The sequence below is a fragment of the Hylaeus volcanicus genome, chromosome 8 (genome assembly GCF_026283585.1).
Source record: "Hylaeus volcanicus isolate JK05 chromosome 8, UHH_iyHylVolc1.0_haploid, whole genome shotgun sequence".
NCBI lineage: Eukaryota > Metazoa > Arthropoda > Insecta > Hymenoptera > Colletidae > Hylaeus > Hylaeus volcanicus.
In genome coordinates, this window is record NC_071983.1 from 3,966,779 (window position 1) to 3,987,967 (window position 21,189).

Consider the following 21,189-nt stretch of genomic DNA (forward strand, 5'->3'; position numbering starts at 1 on the left):
CCTAAATCTTTGCTCTATCGAGTGGAAAGCCCTTCTCCCTTGGTCGGCTCGTCGCGATCACGAGAACCGTCCCTGAAAGATTTTTGTACGGAAGAGCGGCTCTCGCATAATTAATCCGGCCTCGGGACACCGATTGGCCACCGTTCAACATTTTTCCCTTGATTTATCGCTAAACGTGGCCCGCCGCCGCGTTGGCGTTGGCGTTGGCGTTGGAAGAGCAAGAGTCGCAGCGATATATCAAGGTGGAGAAACTGGCGCCTTTAATTCCAGGATCGAGTCCGATCTTGATCGAAATTGTCGTCGAAGAATTTCACGTTAAGAGGATCGATCTCTTTTCATTTTTTTTTAAAGACACGCTCTCGAAAATGTGTTCCGAGCATTTCGTTGCGAACTTGGATAAATTAACGATATTCTGCTATATTCGGACAAGTTTAATATCGATCGATACTCGATCCGTGCGAACGCAAAATTGGAATTTCTGGTTTTATCGCGTTCTTACTTTCCCACTGGTTCGTGATTCAATGGAATAGTTGATATTTGATGAAACTTCGGTATCTACGCGTTCGATTCGGTAACCCGTCAAGGGTGCTCGACATTTGGGGCCGTTGGTACTCGAAGTTTATGCATCGGTAAAAAGACGGACAGAATATTCGTATCGCGCTATCAGAAATTTCAAGGAACTGAGCCCTGGAGAAATACACCGAAAGTGGAGAGGTACCGAACGTGCCAGACACGATTGCGGTTGTCTTACAAACGCGCTACTTTATGATTTCCGATACCTCGAAGCTCGAGGCGTACCGATGCATTACGTATACGCAATTGCGAATGTTACTCCGAAGTAATCAGAGTAAAAACAATATCTTTTTCATGGGTTACCGCTTTTCGCGCTGCGTCTCAATTAATAATTCTCGAACGCAAAACCGCGCTGCGATTCTTTTTACGTCGTTGTGCACTGTTCAGCATACGGTATCTCGAATTTGATTAATTATCCGAAGGCGCAGTCATGGGACGAAAACGTGGATCGAGAAAAAGTCGACGAATAGTGCAAGACATAGTGCAAGACATAGCGCAAGACATAGCGCAAGACATAGCGCAAGACACAATGTTTCGATTCAGGGCGACTTGCGTCCTAAAGCGTAATGTTTTTTCGAGTTCCACTTTCCCTTCGATGATATTATCAGGGCTCTCGTAGTATCCGTAACCCCAAAAGCTTAAAAAATCTTAATCCGGTGCTGGCTCGACGTCCTAGCATGGCTTCATCGCCAGGCCGAATGGGATCGTTGCAATTAGGCGGGAATCGTCGAGCTGGAGCACGGCTGCCTTGAAATTAATCCTTCGGGATAATAACGTGCTGCCGTCATTTGCTCCCTAGCTGCAGTGATAGCTCTTCGACTTTAACTCCCAGGGTACATCGGACCGAGCCGAGCCGGAAAACACGGTATCGTCGACGCTGATATTCCCCGGGTGTTCTCTTAATCGGGTCCTAACCTTCCGTTGTTCGGGACCAACCCCTCCGACACTCGCACTTTTCTCACTCGGTCGTTCCCGTTTAATATTCATGGAGGTCTTCGTTTACCCTTCGTTTATAATCGCGACTTTCCCCGGAAGAGGAACAGGTAGATAGGTACGTGTTCCTTCCGGGGCCAATCTCGAACCAACTCGACCGTTTCGAATCGTTCGAGGAACGATTAATTCTTGTTCTGCTTCGGCTGGGTTAACCAGCGGGTAACATTAAATTCCCCAAAAGCACGAATAAACAACGATTTTTCATAGACAAAGAAATATAGTTTTTTCAATAACATATCGTTCACTTTGTTCGATGATTTTTCTCCGTTTTTCGAGCGAATTCATGATTTCGCGTTGTCCGCCATTACCGCCGTAACTCTTGACTCTTTCATCCCGCGACTTGCGGCTTTGCAGTTTCTCCCCGTAGATTATCGTATCAACAATTTGATTTGCGAGGAATATCGGCTTCAGTCGGAATCGCGTAGCGGCCCGATATTATCCTGTTCCCAACGCCGCCTACTGAATAAAGCAAGATGCATAAAGCAGCGGCCGGGTAATGCGCGCGCCGTCGGTGCATTTGTGATTTATACCTGCGTGCACATGCACTCGCATTTCCGGGAGGGTACAACCGGGAGAAACGGCATCTGTTACCATTACCGTTCCGCGGACTGCTGCCTCTGTAACTGTCGCTGAAGCGACCCCTGCGTTTTTTCAATCCCCTGGTCTACTCTCGCTTGAAAAAATGATACGGGACCGAAACTGTTCGAATAAATTTCATCCCTCGGACTCGAATTTATTATTCTTAGACAATTTTTTTTTTTGGAAGATTCAGCGATAAGTATCATTAAGTCGCCGAAGAATAGCGCCGTTCAATTAAATACAAATTTAACGAGTTTCTCCAGCGGTATTGAAGAAACGTTGCCACTTGGTATCGTTTATCTCGCGCAAAAGAAGCAAAACTGAATCGCGGCAGCGTTGATGGAACATCGTTTACGTATTCGCGAACAAAATATGACGACGCAGATTCGTATCTCCCTTTTTCCGGCGGCGGCGTCTCGTTAACTCGTACGAGTTACGCTTCCCAGATATGCACCGCCGCATAGAAACGTAACTCGTGACTCCGTGAGACGGGTGTTACAGTTTTGAAACTGGTATAGGTATCGCCGATTACGCGGATGGAATAAATTATACCGGACGAAACGCGTTTACCTGGAAATTTAGTTCTTGGATGCAAAGATTCCGTAAAATATTACCTTTTCATACCTTCGCTATTTTATATGGCACTAAGAAACAATGTATGTAAAAGACAATGCGTGGTTTTATGGGGAAAGAGACCGAAACAAAAAATTACACCGAGAAAGGATAGTCTTTGTCGATGAATTCAACATTTTCCTGTATCAATGTTTCGTACTTATGCTTGAAAATGAACTACAGCTTGTGTCCCAGTTTCTAGAATTACCCTGTACAATGTGCTCATTTCTTTTCCTTCCAAGAGGTGGAAGACCCCAGCCAACACGTCCGCAGACCGGAGTTTGAAAAACACCGACCTGAAATTATAACGTCGCGTTCCTGTTCCGTTGTAGACGGGGAAAAGTGCGACTTCATTTTTAATAGAATCACTTCTTTAAAATACTCGCCTTTATCGAAAAGCAAGCAGGATTAAATTTTGATTGCGCGCTCCGTACCGTGGTGAAGTTAAATTTAATTACATCCGACGCGATTATGCACGGATATGTGATTCCCGCTGAAACGGTAAACGGCGAGCGCGCGATTTCACGGAATTCGCAGTACGGAAACCAAATTTTTAAAAGACACTGACGAAACAGATAAAACAGGAAACAAAGCGTGTCGATCGTTTGAGGTTTATTAATTTTCCGTTTCAGGCGTTGTACAATCCGCAAATCGAATTAATCACAGCGATTATCCCGGCGATAAATTTTCCACCGACCGTGGAGACAAAGCGGGGACAAACCGACGAATTCAATGCGTGGCACTTTATTCCGCGTTACACGGACGAGCCTGTGTCCGCCGCGTTAATGCGCGGCAACGTGATTTGTACTCGCGGAGCATTTTCATAAATTTTTTAAGAGCCAGGAATTGCCGGCGCTTAATTTCGCGGCCGTGCGACGACCCGTGGTCCAATTCATATCGGCGCGTCGTGCCATTAATAGTTTATGCTCTCCTGCGATGAAAATGCGCATGCCGCGAATTCATCGAAAATTAAATCCGGTAGATTCTAATTTCTAGCTTTTCGTTACCATTTCATTGTATTTTTCAAAGGACCCTTCGTATGCTAAGGTGGACAAAAAAAATTGAATACATTGTTACAAATGCATCGGAGGAAACTCGTTGCAGGAGAAGCCGAACGATTCCCCTCACTTTCGTTAATGAAATTCTGACTTATCGATATTTACCGAGATCGTTAACGATACCATCGTATCGGACTCGTGCCGCTTAGCCGAGAATTTCTCGAGCACGGGAACCGCAACCACCTTGTTCAGGATTTCCGAGTATCCGCGGCTCTGGATTTCAATTACAATTTGCAACTTTGAACTCTGCGGCAACACTCCAATGGAATACTAACCTTTCGCGACTGAAAACCGTGATTAATAGCACGGCGCGATAACACGGTCGGTTTGCTCGTTCCTAGCGCGGGATGAAATTAAAATTCACCGAACGTAAGTGTGATGGATTATGAACGGATACTTCCTAGAGTTTGCGTTAATTATACCGGATTTCTTTTTCGGACATTTCAAAGCGCCCGCGTTAGACGAAACAACCGAGATAAACTTGGACCACTGTAGACGATTTCCGAGAATAGAGAGAGACCCAGATTCCGTCCTGTAACATCTCTAAAGCAATTAGAACACGTTTTGGTACAAGTATGAGATAACATTCCAGTGGAAACTATCCAAAAGTTATGTGGATCTATTCCAGAGGGAAGCTGGGGAATAGTCGCTCACTCCTGCATGATCGAAACGGTGAAGTGTGTTTCATAGGTGTTTGCATTATTTTGTCTCGACGCTATGCATCCTGTCCATAACCCCTCGCTACGTTTCTTTTCACGCGTCGCGAGTGTCCTTGACAAGGACTTGAACGATTTCGTCTACTTGTTTTTCATCGTCCTTTGTACGGACAGTTCGTTACAAATGTTCGTGTTTTATTAGTTCCATCGCTGCGTCGGGTTATACGACGTCGAATACTATAGGGGGAGAAAAAGTTTCTGAAGGGCACTTGCGCGTGACACGTCAAATTAAGCCCAGAAATTTCTCAAGAGTCCCAGGTTACGTTTAACCAGAACCCTTCGAATATCCAATATTTTCCGAGCTTGTCGCTGACGTTCCGTTTCAAAGCGGAAACGTCCCGAACTTACTCTTTACGGCGGTTCAAGAGGGGAAAAAAATTCAATATTCTCGAATACGACGGTAATTTTAATAAATCGGCTGTCCCATAAAGCGAACTAATAGTCCACGGCATCGAACGGGCGGGTGGTCTATCGCCTATTCGCGCATCGAATCTTTTCTTCGTATTCGTACGATCAGATCTTTGCGATTCAAACACCTATTGGTCGAAAGCCTCCACGGATCGAAGCTTTAGTCGTTCCGCGATTGTATTTGGCGCGGTATTCCGTGACTTGATGAAACATACTTGTAAAACAAATAACACAGGGTATTTTAAGAGTATCCTCTCGTACTTCGTGGACACGGAACAATGGCCTGGTATACGGCTAATTTTGGAATCCAACAGCCTCAAAAGTCCGGTAATAATTAAACGCGCTCGACAAAGGGAGTCGACGCGGGCAGGGACGACTGACTTCTGAACCGTAAGCCAGGGGGACAAAGGACACTTCCAGCTCATAATTCAATCTCCGTATTGTCCCGCGCGAGTGTCATGCCCTGGCCAGGTGTCGTCTTTCACCCCCGCGAGCGGTACACCTGGACAAATGGGACGCGATTTAGCGTTAAAGCCTGGCTTCGGGGCAAATGTCGCGAACAAATCGTCTCCGCGACGAAACAAAATGGCCCGAGGGGTGCTTCTCGAGACTTTCTTTGATCACTTAATACCGCAAATGTTTTTCGTTCGCCTCGCGCCGTCGTGTACGAACCGATTCTCGAAACTCGCGGAAGCATTTCGCAGTCGTCCGCACAGAATTCTCTGTCTGCTTTGCGAGAATCAGCTGGAAAAGAGATCCGTGGATAAAAGCGCGGATAGATTTATATAAATGCATCTCGTCATCAGGAAGTACTATATTTGTCGAGACTCTACGTTTCGCTAGACCAGGCAACCCGAGATATCGAATCGAAAGAAACAACTAGACCGTACTTGGCTTTATCGATCTCGTCGTGAAAAAAAAAAAATGTTACAAAGTTCCGTCGAAATGAAACGTTAACCAAGTTTTATCCTGCATCTAATTGAACTTTACTCTATTAAAGTCACGGTGCTTTGTTTCGCTCTATTAGCTGACGTTGTGTTAACACTATCAGTGACCTGATTCAATTAAATACACATTGGTGCGCGTAATTGGTCGACGCGTGTGCACAATTAACTGAAAGAGTCGTATATAAATTTCATTAATGGGGCTGGATAATTTATCCTGCCGTAATGATTTCGCTTCCGTGGAAACGTGCCGCTGGCGCGTATCCCTCCGCGTATTCCTGCTCGATAGCTAGCGAAAATGAATTTGTTAATTCGACGTATCATTCCCCGTTCGCAAGCTGATCGTTTGATCGAAACAAAAATGCAAAAACTACCGCTTCTTGTAAATTTTAACTGGTAGTTTCATTTCTTATCGACGTGGATTAAATACGGTAATATACGTTCCGATGATCGAGGGTTAACGCATATCAAGGAGAACAATAGCGTTTCACCGCGAGTAATTACTCGGCAGCATAGCAATGCCGGAGCACTTCGCTGCGAGAGTAATCGCGACACGTTGCTCGTCCACCCATACGATTAATTCGCTCGCGTTACATGCAAATTACAAAAGCAACATTGTTAAGACCGCGATAATTAGTTCGATCTGATTAAACAACGTATCTAGATCCGCAGCGGTGGCGTCATTAAACTCGGGCCAAAAATGTTGAAACCTGCTAACTTACGAGAAGTAGATTTTTCGCTCGAAATTCGGTCTGGTAAATAAAAATCCAAGGTTCGATCGGTCGCCATTCGTGGAAACCGCGCCAAGTCTCGATGGATTTGGAAAATGAGGAAAATTCGGGTGGAAACGCGGTATCTCATAGAACGAACCGCGGCTAAGAAGAATTCCTGATCCGTAAAATTAACGGTAATACCGTTTTTAACGGGAATATAGTTCAGCGCCGCTCTCGTGTTCATTAAACGCACTGGCAACGTCGAGCGTGTAATTAACGTTTGATACGCCGTGGCGGTTCTTTGTCGCGATCTCGAAATAAAGACCAGCGAAAACTGAAACGTGCTCGTTACTTTGGAATTAAAACGCCACCCTCCACCGCCTCGTCTGCGGTTGCGCCCGTCTACGTTTATCAATCGATTACCGATGGTCCCTCGGATTACGAAGCCGATTAGGAGATACAGATCGTCGTGTATCTATCGCTCCCATAAGCGGCTAAGTGTTCCAACAATCGGTATCCACAGGATTTAAATGTATAATCGTGCGGGAGAGAGCCGTCTCGGGATCGAATACGGGAGATCTGGATTGGATGGAAATCGGAGCTGCGCCGAGAGATTTTAAAAGACTATCTTTTCGAGAGACGAGAGTCGGATGCTTTACGTATAATGTAACTGTGACGCGGAGGCGTTGAATCCACGTGCTTTGAACAATATTTTTGCCTATTCACATATAGGAATGTTAGGTTTTTATAGAATCTGTCGACAGAAATTCAGAGTCCTGGCTCAAAGATTCAAAGAGATTCGATCGATCTCGAAGCTGTCGCTATCCGCGACGCTTTTGATGGCCGTGTCAGCCTCTGATAAGGGTTGTACCGTGACGGGAACCCTTTGCCTTCGCTACGGGGGATAGTTCTCGTAAAATTTGATACTTTATTTTCGTGACAAAGGGAGGACGCATCGGAACGTGTGCCACTTTCTCCATTAAAGGAAGGAGAGGCATTGTTGAGCTTTCGAGATAAATTTAAGGTGTATCGCGGCGTGAGATCAAACTCGGAGCTGGGTGTCACAGACGGTTGACGGTAACGGCGGTATATTTCTTTCTCTCGCTGGCGTTCGTCGGTATCTTGAAGCGTGGCATTTCGCAGTGGTAAAGATAAAACATAACCGCGTCGGGCTCCGATGTTCACGTAAAAGCGCTTCCCGTTAGGACGTTTGTTTCAACCGTTTGGACGGGTATTTTGTTAGCCCGACGTTTCCTCCAGGAATAACGAAAATTTCCCTTTCAGATAGAAACGCGAGTCGTGCTTGTTTGAAATTCAAATGTACACGCATTTGCGTAAAATGTTCCCGACGCAACTTTTTACCCCGTCCCGTGAAACGTTTCATCGCTCACGGAAGATTAAAGATACCTTTCAGAAAATTTCTAGTCTAGAGTCCTTTGCGCGAATGATCGAGTTCGTTGAGATGATTGCTTTAATAACGACCGTCTACAAAGGTCAGGAATGAGCAGCTACTGAAATAAAACGGAAGGATTCGTCGAGAATGAACGCGAATTACAGCGGCACTCGACGTAAAAACTGGAAAAGAAAGGGTAAATTCTTCGAGCGTCGAGCGTGGAACATTGTCAACAGAGTTTTATTAGTCGTTGCCTCGGTCGTCGACTTTACGATCCTGAGGAAGAAAAACGCATTCCAGAAGCGGCGCGGTTCGCGCGACGGCGACGGTGGGCGGGTATCGGACGCATAACATGAGATATGTCGTTTCCGGCTGCCAATATCCGGAAAATTCGATAACCCTCTCCATTTGCGCTGGGCAATAGCCTCCATCGAACGTTTTACGTACGAATCGTATTCGAAACCGATGAACCTTAAACCGCAGCTACGAACCTAATCGTCTTTGGGACAGCTGCGGTATGTCTCGTTAACGAACCTCGAAAACGTGTTCGCGGCGCCTTGGACGCGATCATTTCTGACGTTATTCCTTTCTCGCTATCTAAACGTTAATCGTGCTGTGAGCCACGCGGGTTAACTACGTCTATACGAGACTTCGATGACACGGATACCTCGCGTAAAGTAAATTTTTCGTTGGCCGGAACCGTTTTTCGGAACGTTACACTCTCCAAGCCTATAATACTTGCAGGATCGTCCGGGATGTGGGTTTATCTCGGCTACATGATCGTGGCACGACTCCCCCGGACCCAATAGCGAACGTGAAACGAGCGGTTGGAAGCCTCGTTCCAGTAGCCGAATCGTTATCAAATTCGTTTCAAGCGAAGATGCTCGTTCAAAGGAACGATTTAGCTACCGTAATCGCGTCGGAATCGCTGCAACTAACGAGGGGCCGGTAATCCTCGACGCCATGATCCACGCAGAAATCGGGCTTAATTAACTGCCGTAATTGAATATTGTTACCTGGCCTCGATCGACGTGTACAATGGTTCTTAGTTAATTCCGAAAGGATTTCTGGGATCTCGAGCGATCCCTGAATATTCTCCGCGAGTAAGAATCTTGTTGCTCGTCGAAGATCGTTATCATCGAATGCGGGGAAATCATCGGCGAACGAGAAGAAATCGTTTCGTAAGCTTCAACGAGGCGTGCGTCTTTAATGGTAATTTATGGAGGCAACTAATTACGGTATTTTCCACCCTTGGAACATTTTCGAGACGATATTTCAATGAATACGCGTTTACCGCGAGGATTCTCTACTTTTTCCCCTTCTATTACGAAAGCCAAGAAATCCGTGGAACCCCTCGCAACCACCGAGGTTGAATCACTTTCGTTGACGGGAATTTATTCCAAGGCGCTGGAACGGTAGTCGAGGGGTTGATTCCCTCTACCTTTCGGTGGTTAAAATCCACGAAGCCCGTGATCGTCGTTCGCATCCAATGGAAATTAAAAGTATTACATATTCATGAACGGGTCAATTTGGTATTCTCTTTATAAATTCGCACGTCCTCTTCGGCGCTTTAATAATCTATGCTCGCACGTTTTGAAATCGGATTTCAAATCGAATTCCTTCGATTCGATTCAGTCGCGCGACAGAGCGTGTTTACTCTTCGTCTTTTCGCTAGCAGTTTACGCGTGTCCGGTGTCGAATCGATGGATGTACGATATTCGCAGAACGTAATTTCTTTCCCGAACAAATCGCCGAACAACTTCCGCAAATACCTTACGGCTCGTCGAGGGAGATCGCGCGCCGTTCTGCGTGTGTTCGTCTGGCAAACAAACAAAAAGAAAACGGAAAAAAGAAAAAGGAAGTTTAATATACAGACCGCAGGAGTTCACCCGCGGGGCGTCGCGGCCCTCGAGAATAAAGAGGGTCGAGGAAGAAGCCGGAAGATCGAAAGTAACACAGCTGTGCTTGGTGTTCTTCTTCGCTATACCGAGACTCGGGTCTCGACAAATATTTGCCTCGGTTTGACATCGATGCTAATATACGAGAAGTCTCGAAGGAGTTGCTAAAAGTTGCCGAAGGAGCAATAACGCGTACGTTTTAAGACGCGAACCACCTCGAAACCAACTCGAAAACGTGGTCGAGATCGTCTCGTTGCTCTCGATTCTTCGCCGATCGGAAAACGGTTTCGTACGGTCGCGCACGTAGTAGCATTAAACGAGGATTTCGCGAATTATCGATACTCCTTTGGTATTGTTCTAGGTAAGACAGCACCGATTCGATACAATTCCCATCGCTGGTCGGCACAACGACCAAAACCAGAATTCGTGATCCAAAGGATGTCCTGCTCCTACTTTGAATATTTCAGAAACGTTCAATTCGAGGTACTCGGGCAACGCGAAATCCTGGACAAGCTTCTTTAAAAATGCAAACGAGCTTTGCACAACAAAGTCTCTTGATTAGCGCAGCGACAGAATTCTCCGTGGACCAGGCGAGGCATTAGAAGAGATAGTTCAGTTTCCCGCTAGCGTAAATGACGCGACGGTATGAAAATGAAACCGTCTACGCGACCTACATTTTTTTTTCCTTCCGTCGAAGACTCGTTGGGAATACGACATTTTTTATTGTACAATTTTGAGCGTAGCGATTCGTCGAAAATCCCGCGTTCCTGTTGGAAAGTTCACAATGGTTGCGACGATTCGCGATACCGTGTCATTTTTTCGACCTATTTTTCAGTCGTAGAACGTCGACGATATCTATGATTTCGTTCGTGCGTAGCTAGAGTAGAAATTATGTTTTTTTAAGGCGTGCATGTTGTTACAAAATATTAGAAATATTGCTAAAAGGCTAATGCGTGGCTCGATTTATTTTCAACGAAGATCCGTGTCGGTATTTTCCCTTTCACCGAAGTCTTCCCGATGCGGTATCGTTTCCTCGGTGTGGGTAGGCGATGAATGATTCTATCGGAACCAATCCGATACTCGCCCGAGTTTTCCGCAAGTTCCGAAGTACCTTAATAAGATAAGCAAGCCGTGGAACGAGTCCACGAGATATCGATGACGGTCTCCATCGGGGATGATGTCCCTAACGGATCAGTTTCCGTTAACTTTTTAAACTTTGCGATTCGAGTTTTTTTTATACGTTACGAGACAACGCTTGCAAGCCGTTAGCCGTAAAGTAATTAAAAGACTCGGAAACTTTCGGCATCGTGAGATCGTGACGAAACTGTTAAACATTGGTCCTTGTTATTTTACAATCGCAAGTTCTTTCGTAACATCATTTGATCAATTTCGTTCCGTGAAATGCGTCGTTTATCCCGAACGAACAAGCATCGGGCCGCGTTTTTCACCTCTCCGTCAGCTGCAAAAAATGCCACTTTTCCCGGGAACAAGATAGCAAGCCTGTTCGCGAAAGAGAACACTCGACGCATGACACTCGATATTTCGTTAATTAACGGTGAACCGGCGACAAGCTGAAAAATAACACCGAACGCGGATCCGCGGCCGCCGGCTGATAGACTAATCTACTTCAGTGCTGGAAAAGCGCACGAGCAAGGGAAAGCTGCTCCAGTAATTTACTGTATTCACGGTATATAACGTAATAGCTTGGCCCGGCTCCAATAAATGAATAGAGTCGAAGATACGCCGGTCGCTGGGCCGCGCGAAACACGCGATAGAATAAAAAGCGAAACGTTATTTCCATGAAAGTCGATGAAGCCCTCGTTTCCAGCGGCACCGTTCTTTCTTTGCCCTTTTCATGGGAACTCTAGTTTCCATTGAGAGTTTCCGCGTACCGCGATGTCCCGACAGTGGAGGAACAAAATTAGAACCAAGAAGTTTTGTTCGCCTTATTAGACACTCGAACCCAATACCTTCCGGATGATTCGAACGAAATTCAAATATTTCACGTTGATTCATCAAAGTACATTTGCCGAAATATTTAAGCGAGAGCTACGATTCTGTCTGCTCGTTCGCTGGAGTTGGAAATCGATCGACCCATCTTTCTGTCCAAAATGGCATCTAGTTGAGCGTTTCGGAAGACGTTAATCGAATGTTCCCCTTTGCCAAATGGTACTCGGCAACGTGAAAGGCCGAAACATCGGTCTTCTTCGTGAAGGGTTCAAAGAGTCCCGGGCGTTGTCTATTTATAGGGATCTGCTGGTAACACGTGGACGGTGCATTGTTTAATCACAGTCGATTAAGCGGCAGAGGCCGCCCCCTGAGGCCAGTGTCCTTAATGAATCGATTCGGACATGGCTGGGATCATCAATCCACCGAATTCGCTCGCGAGTAGACGTTAACCTCGGGATCGATCAAAGCGCACGATCATCCGCGTCCTCGTAATTAACGTAATGCACCTTCGAGCGTCTAGGATTCGGTCTCGTGATTCCTTTATGAGCAAACATCGTGTGAATTAACTGGCGAATCGTGGTCTACGAGCATCGTTCGTCGTTTATGATATTGGGATCGCGTTTAAACATAACCCTCGCACTGTTGCTCGTAGGGCTTCACCTGATCAAACCGCGTCCCTTCTCTCCAAGACAGCTCGTGCTTTAATTTTGATCGGTTTCGGTATAGCGCGAGTTAATTATTCGCTTGTTTCCTAGCTTCGCATTACAAGCAAACGAGTTGTTCCATTTAAACGTGACTGTTTCAGTACGATATTACACATTTAACAAAATTCCTTCCGTTATTAAGAAATGATCAAGGCGAGGACGCGTGCTGAATTCCGTCGTTCAACATTTCGCAGTTCGCGTTATACAACGTTTTCTCGAGATGTTTATTTCATCGTAGCTGTGCAACATTTTCCGTCGAGTTTCTTATGCCGAAATTGTGTTGAAATAAAACCTGTAACTCTCTCTGTGCCATCTTCGAGTGTATTAAACTTTTAAATGACCCAGATTCTTCGGATGGTAGCCGCGGTATGGAAGTTGACATAATATACGTGCTTCGCGGTTAAAAACGCTTGAAAATTGCCGTTACTACGAATAGAGCTAGAGCTTCCTTACAAGTGGGAAGAGGGACGAAATACGCGCGTTAATAATTCCATACTAGATTACATTCTCTAGCGGTCACCAGCGCCATAAATCGTCGTTAGAGTCTTCACCGCGATAAAAGTCTTTCGCGGCACCTGCAGCACCGATAATAACGTAATATCGAGCATTAAGATCCATGCGCGATGAAATCCTGGCCGCCATGCGCAGACGGCGCGAGCCAGTTAAGGGAGGAAAGAAAACTCTTCGATAAGGAGATTCGGTCGAAGATGGTCTGTTTATCAAAGCCACGGCTTCCCTGGTTGAGACCCGGATGTGCATGAAATTTTCATCGCGTCCCTTGGCGAACTATTTTTCGATGCACTCTGGCCAAGGTGCATTGTCGACTCGCCTCTCGAAGGATGGGGAAAAAAAATCCCATTATCGAACGTATATATCCAAGGATCGCGTGTATCGGGGTAGAAAAAAGCGTGGAATATAAAGGGAACGGCTCGCATAGAAATGCCGCTCGGCGGATTCTGAATGGTCTTCTTGCTCGTGACAGATCGCGGGGCCAGGCTTTTGTCGTTCGCGTATCAATGATGAAATATGAGCGCGTTGCATCCGCTGGACGGCCACGCTCTCTCGAGTCCATCTCTGGTTATGGAGCCCAGAATAGGCGAGTAAGGCCGCGCCTCGATCATCTGATCGCGCGTGATTCTTCTCTCTCGTGAAAAATTAGATACCATGGAACGTTACCAGTTTATTTGTTTGAAAACTGGTATTCAATGCTTTCCAAGCATCGATGGCTGAAAAACTAACGGGCTGCTTTATTAGAATTTGTAGGAATTTCTTCGGACGATCGTTTACGAACGTCTTCGGGTCGAAATACGCGGGTAACGAGCCTGTAGGTCTTCGAAAAGGCAAACGCATCGCGGCTACATCAGCATCGTGCCGTTTCGAGCTTCTTTTCTCGCTCTACCTTTTCCCTCTTCTCTCTCTCAATCCGTTTCCAGCTTTAGGTCGCGTGTGCGCTCGATTCAAATCCTTCGACCCCCATTAGAAAGTTTTAATGACCGTGAGAAAGCACTGGCCCAAAAGCGCCCCGAGCCATTCGCCGACGAACTTAAATCACTTTATCTAGCGCGGACAGCTTCTTCGCGTCGCTGGATTTTCATCGAGTCTGCTTTGACCTTCGTTTCGCGAGGAATCGAATAATTTCGAGTGGCGTCCCATCGTTCGTTCCAAGTTATTCACCCGCAAGTTCGTTTCGAGTAACCGCAACGCAAGCACGCATTTTGGTCGAGTTTAGGAGACTTTGCCCCATCGTTCGCTGACTCGAAGGGAAAACAGCTCGACTCTCGCTTCGAGCATCGTATTCTTCGTCAAATATTCATTGGCCCGGTGCTCGATTATGCAAATCGTCGCCTGATTGCACGCCTAATCGATACGGCACATCGGGAAGCCGTGGATTATTTCGACTCGTAGCTGGTCGGAATCCACGTCGCAGGACGACAGACGCAGAAGAGTTTCCTATTGTTTCAGCGATCGCTTTCTCGAGCCCCGACGGGAAAATTCTCGATTAAATCGGGTCGCGGGAATGCTTTTGTCGCGACCCACCGTCGTCGAGAAATGTTTCGTCCGTTAGGGAATACGTAAAGGAAATTTTTTTCCGTCGATCTAGTCGGAACGAGTATTTTTTAAGCTACCAAAAAATACATCGTACGTATCCAATTGGATACACGACGTTGCTCGTACTCGTTTCTCGACTCCGACGCGGTCTTTTCGACGAGGTTTTCAATTCCCCGGCTTTGTTCGCGCGAAAAGCCGCCGTGGATTAGCTGGAATCAAGTACGAGCAGAACTTTCGTACCGACCTGTTGTATTGATCTCAAAATTTTCAACTTTTAACTAGCTCGTTTCTCGCGTCTCTTCCAAACCAGCCGCGGAAACTTTTATCGATCGCTCCCTACTCAATTAGCGAGCGCGAGAATTCTACAATGATGTATCATTTTTTTCAATTTGACGAGCTTCCGGATTCCTTCGCGAAGAAGAAAACGCAAGGAATTTAGAACTCCGAAGCGACTCGTAACGAAAAGACATTTTTCATTGGATCCTTTGTAGGTGTGGACGCACGATTCGCGTAGTTAACGTAAATTAACCCTTTGTTTGAACGTTGTACAGCCTCGAATTTTGCTAGCCACGTAATTGTTTCAAGGAAACGGAGCAACAAGAGGAACGATACTCGAGCCATTCTTGTACGTCCGAAAAAGTCGCTCGAAACGATCGGTCCCATAATAATGGTCCCGGTGAAACGAATCGAGGCGATTAGCAACGAGCACGGGGCTTCTAATAAGGGTAATTTCAATACTGCGCGATCAAAGGTAATTCTAAATTCGCAAATTACAGCGACCGCGTCGCAGCGCGCGAAAAGAGCTTCGGTGTCGGTTTTAAAGTCCCTTCGGCCGGTAACTCGGGGAATTAATCCGTTAAATCGACGGAACGAGGGAAAACGAAATTAAACGGAATTAATTTAACGAATTATGTCCTCCTTTCTACGTCGAGGTAAATCGATTACTCGCGGGAACACCCCTCTGTCGAGCGCCGGAAGAAACTGTCGTGCACTAGCCGCCACCGGATCACGCGGAATTTCGTGAACCCGATTAACGTCAACCGTTTATCCCTGTGTCTGATTACAAGCGTGCCAAGCGAGTTGTCAAACTTGGAGAATTAGTCCCTCGTTAAAGGCGGATTTCCCTCGGAAGGCTGATTAATCCGGGAATTATTGGGATTTTTTACTGGTTACAACTCGAACGCAAAATCCACGTCCTTTCGTGAACTCTTCGGGAATTAATTAATCTCCGATAATAATTTCACCCGAAGGTGACGGGTTCGTGAGACGACAAACGGGCGCCTAACATCGGATTATTAGTACCATTTGCCACTCGTTCCCAGAAAACATGACAGTTAACTTCTCGGGAAATAGAAGAAAGTCGAGTAACGAACGAATTTGCAATTCCACGGAGTCTTGGGCGCGCTCCCCTTCGGCTGAAGAGCGGAAGAAATTGTAATTATGAGACGAGCGACGTCGCGAATCAATTTTCTCGGCAGGAGTTTGTCTATTTTAGGCGAGATAAGTTGGACGCGCATCCCGGCGATCGAATACGGAAACGAACGAGAAATAATCCTAACCCTAACTTGTTGATATCGAGTCGAACTGGGACGCGCGCTATTCGACGGCTTCCGACCTCCTGTTCTCAACGCGCAACAATATCAAACAATTTACGCCAAAGTTTGACAATCGCTCTGGGCTTGTCCGCCGCGTAAAAAGCTTCCGATCGAACGTTGGATAAAAAAACAAAAAAAAAACAAGAAAAAACAAAAAGAACACTGGCATTCGAGAGAAAAAGTTTCGACCTGAAACGCTGCAAAATAGACGACCCGCGGCGCGGCAGTTTTAACATGCGCCAGGCTTTTCCGAATCACGCTGATTCGATGCCTAAATTGCTTCACAGGGGAAACAGTTTACCCAGCCGATGCAGGAGCCCTCGTCGAAAGGGGTCACCGATATCGTCGATGCGCGTCGCTATTTTTTTTTTCTTTTTCATTCTGACTCAACGAGTCGCGGAATGCGCTTTTCACGGCCCGTTGCAGTCGAAGGGCTTTGATATAATTTACCGTCGCCGGTCCCCGACCTAGCGATTAAATTCTTTCCGATACATTAACGAGCGCAGACGCTTTCTTAGCCCTCCTCCCTTTCCTTCGATGAAAATTCTCGCAGCCCCGACGAACTTTAATTCGATACCGTTTCCCTGCGCGAATCACTGGGAAAAAAGTTTATGGAAACTGCGCGAAACTACTTCCTAACACCGAAGAATTTTCAACCGCGGTACGTTCCGCGTGATTAGGTGGACGCGTGAAGCACGGAAATCGACAGAGTACGATTCCTCGTTGGCAAAGTTGACTTCGGACAATTTTAAAAAACCTACGAATCCGAGAATCCGGGCTCCCCCGAAGTGGCTTCCCTTGTAATGTCGCGGTTTTTCAACTGTCCCATTTCGAGCCGACGCGTGCGTGGGATTTTCGCGGACGTCGGTGTAAAAATTTATTTAGGAAGTAGAACAAATTCGGGGAATTAAGCTCTCGCGGGTGACAAATACTAACGCCATTCGCGAAACGAGGGCAACCGCAGCGGAATCCCCACGTTCCGGGCCCGCGGAACCAGCAGAAAAAAAAACGCCAAGGATATTTTTACCATTCGTATCTTGTATAAGAAGTAAAAACGAGAAGGTGAAAAAGGGACGGAATAAAACGAGACGGACATCGCGGTCCGCGGGTCAGAATAAACGCGTACAGTGTCGAGGCGAGCCAGCGTGGCCGTTTCCAGCTTAAAAATGCATCCTCTAAAATATATTGCTCGCATCTTTTTTCCGCGGACGCCGTGGAAACCGTTTTAACGGCAGTTTTTTCAGAGAACGTGCGCGTTATGGCGAGTGCATCTGGTTTTCGACGCCCAATTTGTTTATAAATCTGGTTTTCGACGCCCAATTTGTTTATAAATCTGGTAAAAGAAGTTACTTGTACCCCGTAAACGTTCAAAATTGTCTATCAACGCGACGATCGATAGAGATCGCGTCCGTAATTGACATATATGAGTTACAAGTACACGAGGAACCTGGTTGGATCGCATCACGCACGAGTTGTCGATGCGAGAGTCGGCAAGAGTCGAGGAATCTCGACACACAGCTTCTCGACGTGAACGGGAACCAGACGAACGAAAAAGATACAAAACGAAATGGAGTATCTTTCGTACAGCGCCGTTATCTTTTGATGCATTGAAGCACCTGGGCAACAAGTCGTACGAGGAACATTGTGTGAACTACGTTGAAAGCAGAAGGCTGATACGATTGAGAACACGCGTCGTCGCGTTTTGGTACTTCCAGTTTAAAGATTTTTTTCTATTTTACCAATTTATAAATTTTGAAAACGTAGGATGTGTAATTGGGATACACCATCGTAGTAACCTCCAGTTACATCGAACGAACCGCGAGAACGCGGTACATCTAACGGCGCGATTAAAAAGTAACGATACGCCGGGTAATCGCGCGCAGTTTGTGAAATAATGTCGATTAAGGAACAAATGGTATCATTCAAATACCAGGACAGCGAAAACCACCGTTAAATCGAGCATTATTCTATCGTTGCCCGAAGCGTAATTTCGGAATTATATATCGCGCTTCGATTAAATTTTCAGCCTCCTTTTCAATCGCCAACATTCCATCGACTTTAATACCGATTGATCGTTCGTTTCGTAAATGACAAATAAAACTAACCCTCGGGAAATAATTGCGGCAAAAGTGTTAGATGAGGATTAGATAAACGTCCAAAAAATATTAAATAACTACGAAAGTGCTCGTATCGACACTTCCGAGTCAGAAGTTTCTCATTTCTCGAAAGAATGAAGAGTTTAATATAATTCCGTGGAAAATCGAAATTTTCTGAGAAACTTGAAGTGCCAGAAGCTTGAAACTTCAATTGGAAACTTGAAGCACTTTCCTGGTAGTATTATAGTTAGGAAGTACAGTTTCTCGTATAGCATATAAGCTTTCCAACTCCTGTAATAACTGTATTAACGAAATTCTCGTAATTTTTGTGGGATTTCAAAATATCTTCAACGATCTACCTCCGTTTCGAGGGTGACTATTTAATTTCACGGTGAATGTCTGTTCGCATCTGGAGGAAAAAAATTCATTTAGCGAGCGCGGCGTGTCTCGAACTTGTGAAAATTAATCTCTCTGGTTTGAAACACGAATGCTTGGAGTAATATTTCATAGCCGCGTTCGAGTTATTTTTCTGCCGTTGGTTTATCGTAAATATACAAAGCGATTTATTTCAAACTTTTCGGCCGAATGTCTCCGTTGAGCTTGGATTTGCATAAACGAAAATTAATCTCTCCGAGGAGAAAAAATATCGTAAAGGGATTTTCGCGACGCAGTTTCCAAGTCGAAAGAAACTCCGACGACTTAAAAATGTTCCCGTTACCATAGCTACTTTTACGAACCGAATTATTCTCTTTCGCGAGTCGGTTTCTCAAGTTCAAATGCAATCGAGACATGCGTTCGAACAAGCATTGCGAAACGTAGGAATAACTCTGCGACACGAGTAATAAACGATTTATAATCCCAGACTTAATATAAGCATTTTTCAGCGTCGCAGAGTCATTTCGTACACCCTAGCGAAAGCTCTAATATAAACAGTCTAGAGTCCTTTCATATATCCCGGCATAAGACCTAATGTAAACAGTTTCTAGAGTCGTTTCATATATTTCAGCATGAGCTCTAATATAAACAGATTCTAGTCTGGTAGAGTCCTTTCGTATATCCTGTGTCCCACAATTCCGTGCGCAAACAAGTTGAAAGAGCTGCGAGCTCGTCACAAAGCAGAAGCAAATAACTGTCTCGCGAAGAAAAAGACGGGACAACCGGAAGGACGCCATCTGTTTCGTCGAAATTTAATGCCGCGGGCTCAGCTGCGGCCCTTTCGTTATTATCTTCCCCCCTCCTTTCCCCTCCTCCTCTCCACGTAATGCACCAATTAGAAAATCTAATTTTCTAGCCGCGACACGCGCACAGCGACGTCAAGGTGCACCAGACTGTGCCAACTTTTAAGCCTACGAAACGCTACCGGAAACAGAGGAAGGGAGGGTCGAGAAGGAAACAGAGCGGGGTGAAAAAAAAAATAAAATGGAATTCGAGAAGAGAGAGAGAGAGAGAGAGAGAGAGAGAGAGAGAGAGAGAGAGAGAAAGGGAGAGGCACTCCACCCACGCAACGCCAGGCAAAACCACGCAACCCAGTTTCCCTGTAATGACACCGGCGCAGACAGGAATTGTTTTATCGACGACACGACGAAAACATTATCTGAAAAAGTTTATCCCCGATGATGCTGTTGGCGAACATTGTTTTTTTTTTCTCCGCGAAAGTCTCGATTTTGCGGCGGTCGCAAACGTTGAAAGGTATACGATAATGCTCGCTTTCGAGTGAGAATTTTTTATGTTAAATTTAGGAACACCACTTTAATTGCACCTCGACCTTTTGTACGGTTTATTTTTTTACGCATCTATCCTAGTTCTCGCGACTCGAGAACATCCCGAATCCTCAGCTGACGAATGAAACGAAACTAAAAATAATTTTTAATGTTCCATTGTTTTTTATCGTCGAAAAGAGTTTACACTCTGTTCGAATAACTAGCGTTCTATGAAAGTTGAAGTGTTCCGCGTTCGCGGTGATTTTTCAGAGAATTGCATTTCCAACGGTCTTTTGTTTTCCGTTAAAGTGCACTCCTATCCGCGGGGAACTACGAGTTCCGCGTATTCTGTTTTCCCCGTGAGAATTTTTGATCAGTGCTCGAATCGCTCAATCGTCGAATACAATGCGGAGACCGATCGCGCATCATATTCTCGATGGCGAACGATCAGCCGCGAAGATTGTTTCGCAACGAATTAATATCCGATGAATCTCTCCCATCCGAACGGCGCATCCATAATCGAAAAGGCGAAATAAATTAGCGTGAACGCGTCTGGACGTGTACCGTTCGTAACAAGCGAGAAACGATGAACGCGCTATAATTGGAAAAACGCAAATCGTTCGTCATGGCTTAATTAAAATACAACTGCGAATTTAATATCGTCGCGAAATTGCGTGCAACCTGCGGCCGATGCAAATTAAAAGCTCGCTTTTGTAACCGTGCACGAAATAATTAAAAGGCTTCGTACCTCGGAAAAAGGAAAAAGAATAATTGTATCAGTTTCCAAGTGGAAAAGAAATCACCGCCGTTGCTTCTTCTTCCATCGATCAATATTTTCGTTTCAATAACGGACACCACACCATTTTTTTCCTCTGTTTCGTTGGTGCACTAGCCCGACCGACGAAGGAATTTCACAGAAGATCGTGACTAGGCAGAAATCGGAAACAAAGCCAATATTACAGCCACCGGCACTTTCAAGTCTTCGTATTACACCAGGAGAGTCGTGGCACAACACGAAGACACGAAAGATAGCTACACGTGCTTTGATAATACGGCTAGCCCGCGATCCCTTTTTTTACCCTCTCTTCGTACTTCGTTCTCATTTTGTTTTCTATCTGTCGCAGGGAAATGATACAAATCGAGATTTGATGAAATCCCTAAGGTAGATGATCAATTCACGGGAGATGTTAAAATAACAACTCCGTAAG

At 45.6% G+C, this 21,189-nt stretch overlaps 1 protein-coding gene across 6 annotated transcripts in view; it reads right to left on the minus strand.

The window, feature by feature from the left end:
* LOC128881065 (monocarboxylate transporter 10-like) overlaps nucleotides 1-21,189 on the minus strand; it is an 81,621-nt gene that overhangs the window by 57,982 nt on the left and 2,450 nt on the right. The window lies entirely within an intron of this gene.